Source organism: Cricetulus griseus (assembly GCF_003668045.3).
Source record: "Cricetulus griseus strain 17A/GY chromosome 1 unlocalized genomic scaffold, alternate assembly CriGri-PICRH-1.0 chr1_1, whole genome shotgun sequence".
NCBI lineage: Eukaryota > Metazoa > Chordata > Mammalia > Rodentia > Cricetidae > Cricetulus > Cricetulus griseus.
In genome coordinates this window covers 122,790,386-122,800,097 of record NW_023276807.1, presented here as the reverse complement: position 1 = coordinate 122,800,097, position 9,712 = coordinate 122,790,386, and the positions used below count along the sequence as shown (strand labels likewise).

Here is a 9,712-nt window from a genome sequence, read left to right as displayed (position 1 = left end):
CAATGATTGGTGAACACATGTTTTTCTTACCATATATATACAACAGACTACATTATTGACATACAAAGAAAGTGTTAGTATGGAAACTAAATTTCAAATGGAACTCATTTTATGACTTTTGATCTATGCTATGACATGTTACATGCTATTATATTTTTGTTAGGTTGTTATAACTAAAAATATCAATACAACATAAATGTTACCTCAAATTCTATATGCAGATGATTATCTTAGCTGAATTTCTCAATTCAAAGGTGTTTATGCTGAAGGTATATAACTAAATCATTTGTCAGTTCCTCTAGAAAAAAATACTGGCACATAGTCAGGCAAGAAGAAGAGTAAAGATGAGGGTCTTTAAATTGTACAATATAAAAATCCATAGGGAAAATTTATTTAACCGGTTGAGATATGTGTGTAATATATGTATAATACATATAATATAAAATATATGTTATATGTCACATATAAATAGATACATATATATTTCAGTATATTTGTGTGTGCATGTAATGAGAAAGATACATATATGTATTTATGCATTCAAGACAGACAATAAGTGTAGAACTGATGCTAAGGAGTAAGGATCAATTCTTGTTCTGAAGAAAGTCTCCTGTTACAGAACTTTTTCCTTGCCAAAGCAATTTGGACATTCATAGTCATTATCTCACTTTGAGAAGGTATTGCATTCCTAATTTTCATATAAACATAAAGAAACTTCAAGAAAGAACTTCCCTCAAACAAGCCAATTAAATGTGGATGAGGAGGACTCTGTGCCTAGTGGACGAAAATCAACTAAACATGGGCAAAAGAGATCCTAAGAAGCCCAGGGGCAAAATGTCCTCTTACGCATTATTTGTGTAAACTTGCCAGAACACAAGAAGAAGCACCTAGATGCTTCTGTCAACTTCTCAGAGTTCTCGAAGTGCTCAAAAAGGTGGGAGACGATGTCTGCTAAAGAAAAGGGGAAATTTTAAGACATGGCAAAGGTTGACAAGGCTCGTTATGAAAGAGAAATGAAAACCTACATCTCCCCAAAGGGGAGACCAAAAAGAAGTTCAAGGACCCCAGTGCACCCACTTTGGCCTTCTTCCTGTTCTGTTCTGAGTATCACACCAAAAACAAAGAATACCCAGACTTGTCCACTGGTGATGATGCAAAGAAACTGGGAGAGATGTGGAACAACACTGCTCCAGCTGACAAGCAGCCCTATGAAAAGAAGACTGCCAAGATGAAGAAGTACGAAAATGATATTGCTGCTTACAGAGCTAAAGGAAAACCCAATGCAGCAAAAAGGGGTTTGGTTAAGTCAGAAAAGAGCAAGAAAAAGAAGGAAGAGGAAGATAATGAGTAGGATGAAGAGGATGAGGAAGAGGAGGATGAAGAGGAAGACGAAGATGAGGAAGATAATGATGATGAATAAGTTGGTTCTAGCATAGTCTTTTTTTTGTCTATAAAGTATTTAACCTACCTATACACAACTCATTCCTTTTAAAGAAAATAGTTGAAATGTAAGGCTGTGTAAGATTTGTTTTTAAACTGTACAATGTCTTTTTTGTATAGTTAGCACACTACTGAATGTGTCTTTAGATAGCCCTGTCCTGGTGGTATTTTCAATAGCCATTAACCTTGCCTGGTACAGTCTGGGGGCTGTAAATTGTCATGGAAATTTAAAGCAGGTTCTTGTTGGTGCACAGCACAAATTAGTTATATATGGGGATGGTAGTATTTTGGGTTTTTTTTGGGGGGGTGTTTCCATCTTCAGTTGTCTCTGGTGCAGCTTATACAAAGACAATTGTTCTGTTAACTGAATACCACTCTATAATTGCAAAAAAACTGCAGCTCTTTAGTTAACATTCTGAATGCTTCTAAGTAAATACATTTTTTTATTTAAAAATGTGGATTAGGAACTAAATTTGTACTTTGTTTTATGTCCCTTTAGCCCAGAAGATTTGCAAAACATAATACAAAAGTTAGAGTGGCTGTAGTCAGGTGCACAAAATATATAGTCATTATCAGAGAAGTAAACCTGAACCTCCAATAGCTGAGGACTTAGGAATTTCATGATCTTTAAGAACATGCTCCATTTATAACCAATGGGTTCCCTGCATTCAGTTATTTCCTTAGAATAGTCTTCACTTACCCTTCCACATTTTATAGCTCATGGGCTATAGGGATGGCTTAACTGGTATAAATGCTTGCAGTGCAAGTCCTAAAACCTGAACTTAAGGCCTTGACCCCATAGTAAGGAAAGCTCAGTTCCTCAAAGTTGTTGTCTGACATCCACAAATGTGCTATTGCATGTTTATGTCCATGTCTGTATACATACAACACAAAGACACACACACACACACACACATACACACACACACACACACACACACCTTATTCATACTAATGATTTTTTAAATTAAAACTTTACAGATGATTAAGATAAATGAGAATAATATCTTTAACCACAAGAGTAGAACTTTGAGATAAAAAGCATTGCATACAATTTTAATTTCTAGATTAAAGAAAATTGTTGAATCTCCCTCAGTTCTCTATGAATTGCCTACCCTTGAGAATCTATGGAATTGCTCATTAAGATGAATTTTGTAAAATCAAAGGGGAAAAGCACATTTATATTATATTATAAATGTTCAGAGACAGATATAAACAAAAATCAGACTTAATGATGTCAGAATATTTATATCAAATTTTCTAATAACTGACCTTACTATTTGATGCTAAATTTATTTTATTCAATATTATTCAAAATCTCATGTTTTTAGCCTTAGTACTTGAGTCTCTCACAGTCTGAGCCAATCCTGTCACCTACTGAATCATTTAGCATCATTCCACTTCTTTTTGTGATTTTTTCCTCTTTATGTAAGTTGCAATATAATTTGAAGACCACTTCATTCTAGCCAAACTTTTCCCACAATATGCTCATGTAAATATACTTTTATCATCACAGAATATAGAATCTATATTCTTCTTCCATTTGCTTTACAAAATCTCTAAATACATATATACTGCAAACCCTTGCCCAGACACCATCAGGCTCGTGGCTACCTGTAATACTTTTGAGATACAGTAGGCCTTTATTCTAATACCTGGTACCGTACTGACTTAGTTCTATAGAACAATATAGGGCAAATAACTCAGCAAATTCTATCACTTTGGGAGACCCAGTAACTCTCTGTATGCAATGTCTCATTTCATTCTAATTTACCTAACTTTTCCACAAAGTAATATGTGACTTTCAGTGATTAAATCTGAGTCTGTGATGATCACCTTGGCATGGAAATGCACCAACTTTATTTTCCCACTTGTCTTTTCTATTATTCAGTTATGTAGGTTTGAGAGCTTTAAGACAACATGCAAACATGCTGTGTTTGTGTTGCTTTAATAAAATACCATGACCCAAGCAATGTATAAGAGGAAGACTTTGTTTTTGCTTACAGTTGTAGGAGGAAAATCCATAATGATGGTACAGTGCAAGAAGCCAGTGCAAGAAGCTAGGTGACCAGATTTCACTGGCACATTCAGAAACATGGAGAGAGAACTAGAAGTGAGACAAAGACAAAAAAATCTCAATATCCCACCGCCATCACCATCACCACCACCACCTCACACCTAAGATGTATTTCCTCCACAAAAGCTCTTATGTTCCAAAAGTTCCATAACTTTCACATACAGTTTCATATATATATATATATATTATATATATATATATATATATATATATGAAACTGAAGGATATATTTCTCATTCAAGCTACTACACACACCAAGTTGTATGTAGAATTCTGTACAGCAGATTAGCATCTTATGTTTATCTTGTGATAAACAAGACAACGAATAATGACACCTGGCTCCTAGATGTCATCATTGTTCATTTATCTGAACACTATGATACCCACAAAATTCATACAATATTGGGAAAATCCAAGATCACCTTCCTAGACATGTCTCCAATGATGGAGAACCCAGGCTTAACAGTATAAGTTTACACCAATTGAAAGCCACCTCTTCTTCAGTTTTTGATGTGAATATAATAGCTAATCACAAAGTGATTTTTCTTCCTGCTTTTGTTGTTTTTATTTCCCATACCTTTTTCCTTACTTTATTATTGTTAGGAATTGACAATAATACTTTAGATTGCTGTATATTATCACACTTCCTCCTTGCTGGCCTATGAAAACCTTGTTTACTCATTTTTATATCCTATAGTTACATTGCTTATATTATCTCATTTATTTTTCAAATACTTTATTCCCTGTGATTTTGCTATCACAACAAGTAAAGCCATTCAGAATAACACATTTTTAGATTCTATTACCCAAGCAACTACCTGCAGCTTGGCTATTCATAGCAAAAGAACCATGTCTCATCTGTTAGGTCAATATCAACATTGACTCTGTGATAATGGAGATTGAGCCCACACACTTATATTCAACCAGATCTTAGAGGACTGGGTATTTCAATACATATATTGCACTACCAAATGACAACCAGAATGTGATAAAAGCACAAGAAACAAACTTTGTTTTATTTAACCCAAAAATACATAGTTTTATCCAAAGTGATTTTTTTTTGATGTTTGACTGCAGAAGAAACTATCTCCCGGGGAACAGCTTTTATCAGATAAAATCATATAAATGGAAAAGTGCAAATTTTGTTTGTATGTTTTATCACTTAACTCCTTTAGCAAGACCCAGGGAGGAATTCTTATCTCTCCTGTTCAGATGAAGGGGATAAAAAGTTGAATTCAGTATTCCTAGCACCAAATAGTGACCCTTGAGAATAAAGCATAAGACTGTCACAGGCCCCAGACTCTCAAGCTAGAATTCTAGCCATTTAAGTCTATAGACAATTGTTCTCCATTGAAGAGGAACACTGGTATTTCACAAGGAAAAGTTTGGCTTATCTGAAGAAGTGGTGATGTGAGGATAAAGTAAAAAACTCTCACCCATTTTTTTTAGACTTTATCACATCACTGAGTTAGAAGAGGATGGGTCTGTCAAGTCAGCCCCGTTGAGAGAACCAAGCATCCACAACGTGGAGCCAAAGAGGACAACAAATGGCAGCTAATCAAGAGGATGGGTAAAATCAATACAAGCCTGATGTATTACCAGCAAACAACTTTAGATCTATAGGCAATGAACTTGCATGGCCTTGCTATAGCACCCTAGGAAGCAATAGATGTAGGAATGCAATTCACTCTGCACAACATGGAAGAAATATGGCTCCTTTGAAATAGAGTAGAAGGTGCATTATTGCTACCAATTTTGGATTCAAAAGCATTCATTCAAAAAACACTTTTCTACCCGTTATATGACAGGCACTAGCTAAGGAATGAACAGAAAAAATTTAGTCACTGCCCTTGCCATGAAATTCTCTTGAGGTTTTTGCTCTTAAGAGAAATCTGACAATTGTGAGACAGAGAGATAGAGGAATGGTAAAATTTTGCATGGGCTATTGTGTGGCAAACAAAGCATCTATTTAATTAGGCTATTGAGGGTAAGATATGTGGTCCAGAAAACCATTGTTGGTGATGGTAACTGAAAAATGGATTTTTTTTTAGGATTAATACTTTTAGGGAGAGAAGGAAGAGGCTGCAGGGTTGAAATATCTTACTCTCAACAGCCTAATTAAATAAAGAAAGGAAGACATTTCAGATGGATAAGTCAACAGGCAAAGTATGACCAAGACACCCACAGCAAGGTGTTGGAATCTTTGGGCATGGAATCTTTGGGACAGATTCTATAGCCTTTCTTTCCAGTCAGAAAAGGTGGTATGAGCTGATGAACACCTTCCATAAAGGGAAACAAGATTGGGTCAAAAATGAATTATTCAATTCTACATTATTTTCTCAGGTATTGAAGCAGATCTGAATTCCTCATATCCAGTAATGCCTCAAACATCACCATTCTCTCTGAATTTTCAATCTGTTAGAAATTGTCATAGATTGTGACATTTCTAGTATGAGCTTGTTACTGTGCTCAGCAGCAGAAATATATTAGCCATTGTTGCCAAAAATTTTGCAGCAGAAATAGAAATAAATATGTATAATCAGTAAACTAGCATAGTAAAATTCAGGAATTGCTGTGATAGATAATGGACAGGAAAACATAGCTATAAAGGGACAGCCATGGCAAGCCATGTGCAGAAAAGTCAGAATAAAAGGTAGAGGTAAGTTTGAGCCTTACACTTATATTTTTCTTCTTTTTTTCTAGAGAAAAGGTATCACTCTTATCAATGCTGGCCATGAGCTCCTAGACTCAAGCAACCTTCCTGCCTTATCTTCCTGCATAGCATGGACCACAGACATGCTTTACCTGCCCGGCTCCTCAAACAGTATTTCACAATAGTTGACTACCTATTTTTATCTAAATACAGATGCTCAAGGGTATTTTATTCCATTATGAATTTGAGATTATCCTAGATTGGCCTTTGTTGTTATGGTAAAGATATTAACCAAAAACAACTTGGAGAGGAGTTTTTCACATCTCATAGTTTACAAGCCATCAAAACAAAAGTGGTACAAGAGCTCAAGACAGGAACCTATGAGCACAAACTAGAACAGAGATCACTTAGGAATGCTGTTTACTGGATTTAATCCACATTCATATTGTGCTAACTTTATAATATATTCCAGACCTACCTGTTGAGGAATGGCACCACCCACAGTGAGATGGGCTCTCCTACATGAATTAGCAATCAAGAAAATGCACCACATACATGTCCACAAGCCAGTCTAGTGGAGGGTTCCTTTCGAAGGTGTGTCAATTTGACATCAAAGAGGAACCATTACTAAGATCCCACCCTAACCCTATGCACACCTTCATGGACCTTGGCAAAGATCACACAGGTATAACAGAAAGAGCTGAGACATTAATTTATTATGGCCTTCATAGAAGAATGGGCTTAAAGTATATGAGGAAAAGACATATATGGTACAAATCCATGCTGTCACTGAGGACCTGTGCTCTTCTATGTTGACTGCTCCTTTTTCCCTAAAGCAGTGTTGATTTGCTTTCACTCAGGGCTGATTGGCTCCTGGCTGCCAAGGGATTCAGTGGCAAAGATGCTGCCCTCTTAAGGGCAGTGAGGGATAGCACATCACTTATTTCACTGAATAAAACTCTTCTCATACCCCCTCCATTATCCTCATTTTTTTTAGTTGATGACTGTCATTAAGTACTGCTTGTGAAGAAAAAACACCAAGATGAAGTAAAAGAAATTTTAAAAGAATTAAAACTTCAATCTCCACAGTTATTAAAGTTTAGACTGGGAATTCAGACTCTGCTAGGACAAAAGAACTTCAGTGGTAAAACAGTGGCTGCTCTAAAAAAACACAGATGGATTAGGCAACCATCCTTCCAGCATTTCTTGTAGCCTTTCTTGTGTTTGTTTACTTCATTGGAGAAACACAATGAATGTATGTGAAATAAATGTCATTGTCACATAAGCTGTCACTAGAAAAGTCACTATAGGTACTGTATTAGTTATAATCCTCTAGATATAAAAATATTGCAAAGGACAGGCCAGAGCACACAAACTAGAAGTGGGCAATATCCATTGATTCTAAGGATGTTGACCCCACAAATGGAATATCTGCTACCAGAAATCACCCTAAATTTTTTTCAAAACACCCAAGACTGCAGATCAGCTATAGCATAGGCACTTGAGACCAGAACTCCCTACCTTCCTCCCTAGAGATCGAATTTGTTTTTAAAAGTTTTTACGGTTTCCAAATGCACAGTCACAAACATGAAATCCAGAGGTCATGATGAGCAGAAGATATGAAAATTACACATAAATAATTTAATATTAGATACCACCCTGATAACACCCCAGCTTCTCTGTAAAAGGAAATCCCTAGTGAAAGTTGAGCTAAGAAGCAGGAATGTAAGAGAAGCCATCATAAGTGATTGGAAGTTACAGTTTGTTCTAATGACAAAGACCAGAATCAAACAAGTCATCCCACTTTGAATTAAGGTTGTTTCATCCAGAGTACTTCATGTTTAAAAACTGCTGACTCTGTTGCTAAAGTCTCATTTTTTAAATGTATATAACCTATTTGCTTAGTGGGAAATGTAGGTCTTTGAGCAAATAGCTCCAAGAAATGAAATCCTGTGTTGGAATCCAGTTGCAGAGAAGGAGGAGTGATGAACAAAGGAGTCAAGACCAGGCTGGTGAAACCCACAGAAACAACTGACCTGCACAAGGGGGAGTTAATGATCCCCAGACTGATAACTATGAAACCAGTATAGGGCAGATCCAGACCCCATGATCGCAGGTGTCCTTGAGAGGAGGCCTCAGAAATCTATGGAGCCTCTTGTAGTAGATCAGTACTTATCCTTAGCATAGGAATAGACTTTGGGAGCCCATTCCACATACAGGGATACTCTCTGATCCTAGACACAAAGGGGAGGCCTAGGCCCTATTCCAAAGGATATGACAGACACTGAAGGTCCCCCACGGAAGGCCTCACCCTCCTTGGAGAGCAGAAAGGGTATGGGATAGGTAGGGTGTTAGTGGGGGGTCAAACGAGGACGGGAGGGAGGGGGAACTGGGATTGACATGTAAAACAATCTTGTTTCTGATTTAAATAAAACATGGGGAAAAAAGGAAATGCAATCCTCAAACTATATTAGCTTCTTCCTGTCAGAGATCACACCTATTGCTGGCTGTAAAATGGAAAGAAATAAAATAATAGTTCCTGATCTAAGGGTCTTCAAAGACTGTAAGCATCCTGAATAACAGATAAGAGTGATACAATTAAAAATGATTAAAATCAAGTTTGAACTACTGTGGCAGAAATGGATGGTAAGGAGTCATTGAAGGAAACTTCAGTGTTAAGTCTGGACCTAGAGGAATAAGCTTTTGCTAGTTGATATGCATACATACATACATACATACATACATACATACATATTCTGTGAAGAGTTTAATCTGCATGCTTTTTAATACAAATAAAGTGAATTGATGACAGAGAGAGCAGCCAGTCAGCTTACTTATTTCAAAGAAGAAGAAGCTACCATCAAACCAAGGGTGGAATCTCCTGGGTGAACATAGAAATCTGACAGTGTTTGATTCTTTCATATCTCTTCACGCATCCATGGAGTAAGAATGAGAAGTGACCTCAGTGTGAGCAAAAGGAGATCACAATGAGCTACAGGGGATGAGTAGCCTTCCCTGGGAGAAGAGAGAGAGATGTCAGCCAGGCTGATCTTTTCAAATGTCGGTATGTTCACATCACTCCCTGTTTAACACCCTTAGCTGCTGACTCTTGAAACTTGAATTAACTCCAAGTTTCTAAAGAGGCCACAACATAGACACTGCCTACTCCTCTTATCTTATACATACTGTTCTTTGCCTAGTACTCTCCCCACACACCTGTCTGCTCCTCATAGACCATTCTAACCAAACTCATGTCCACTTGCTAGTTTCCCTTCAAGGAAAGTTCTACCTCCCTGAACTTAAACTCAGCTTGTTCTTGTTATTTTTTGAGACGTGGTCATAGTCACCTATTCAAACTTCCCAACCCTCCCTGAACTAGCCATCTTTAACAAGCTGGAGTGAAAAGTTTTTGGTAATGTAAAGCTTGCCTTTGAACTTACCTTTTCATGCCTCAAATGCTTATCATCTCATTTGTGTAGTATTAAAATAGTCACATATCCAAGAGATTAAAATCCAGAAAAAAAACTAGAGGAGAATTTCAG

General features: G+C 36.8%; 1 pseudogene; it reads left to right on the top strand.

Annotated features, from left to right (window-relative positions):
* The first annotated feature begins 798 nt into the window (after positions 1-798).
* On the top strand, positions 799-1,420 carry LOC100755997 (annotated as a pseudogene).
* Positions 1,421-9,712: the final 8,292 nt, after the last annotated feature.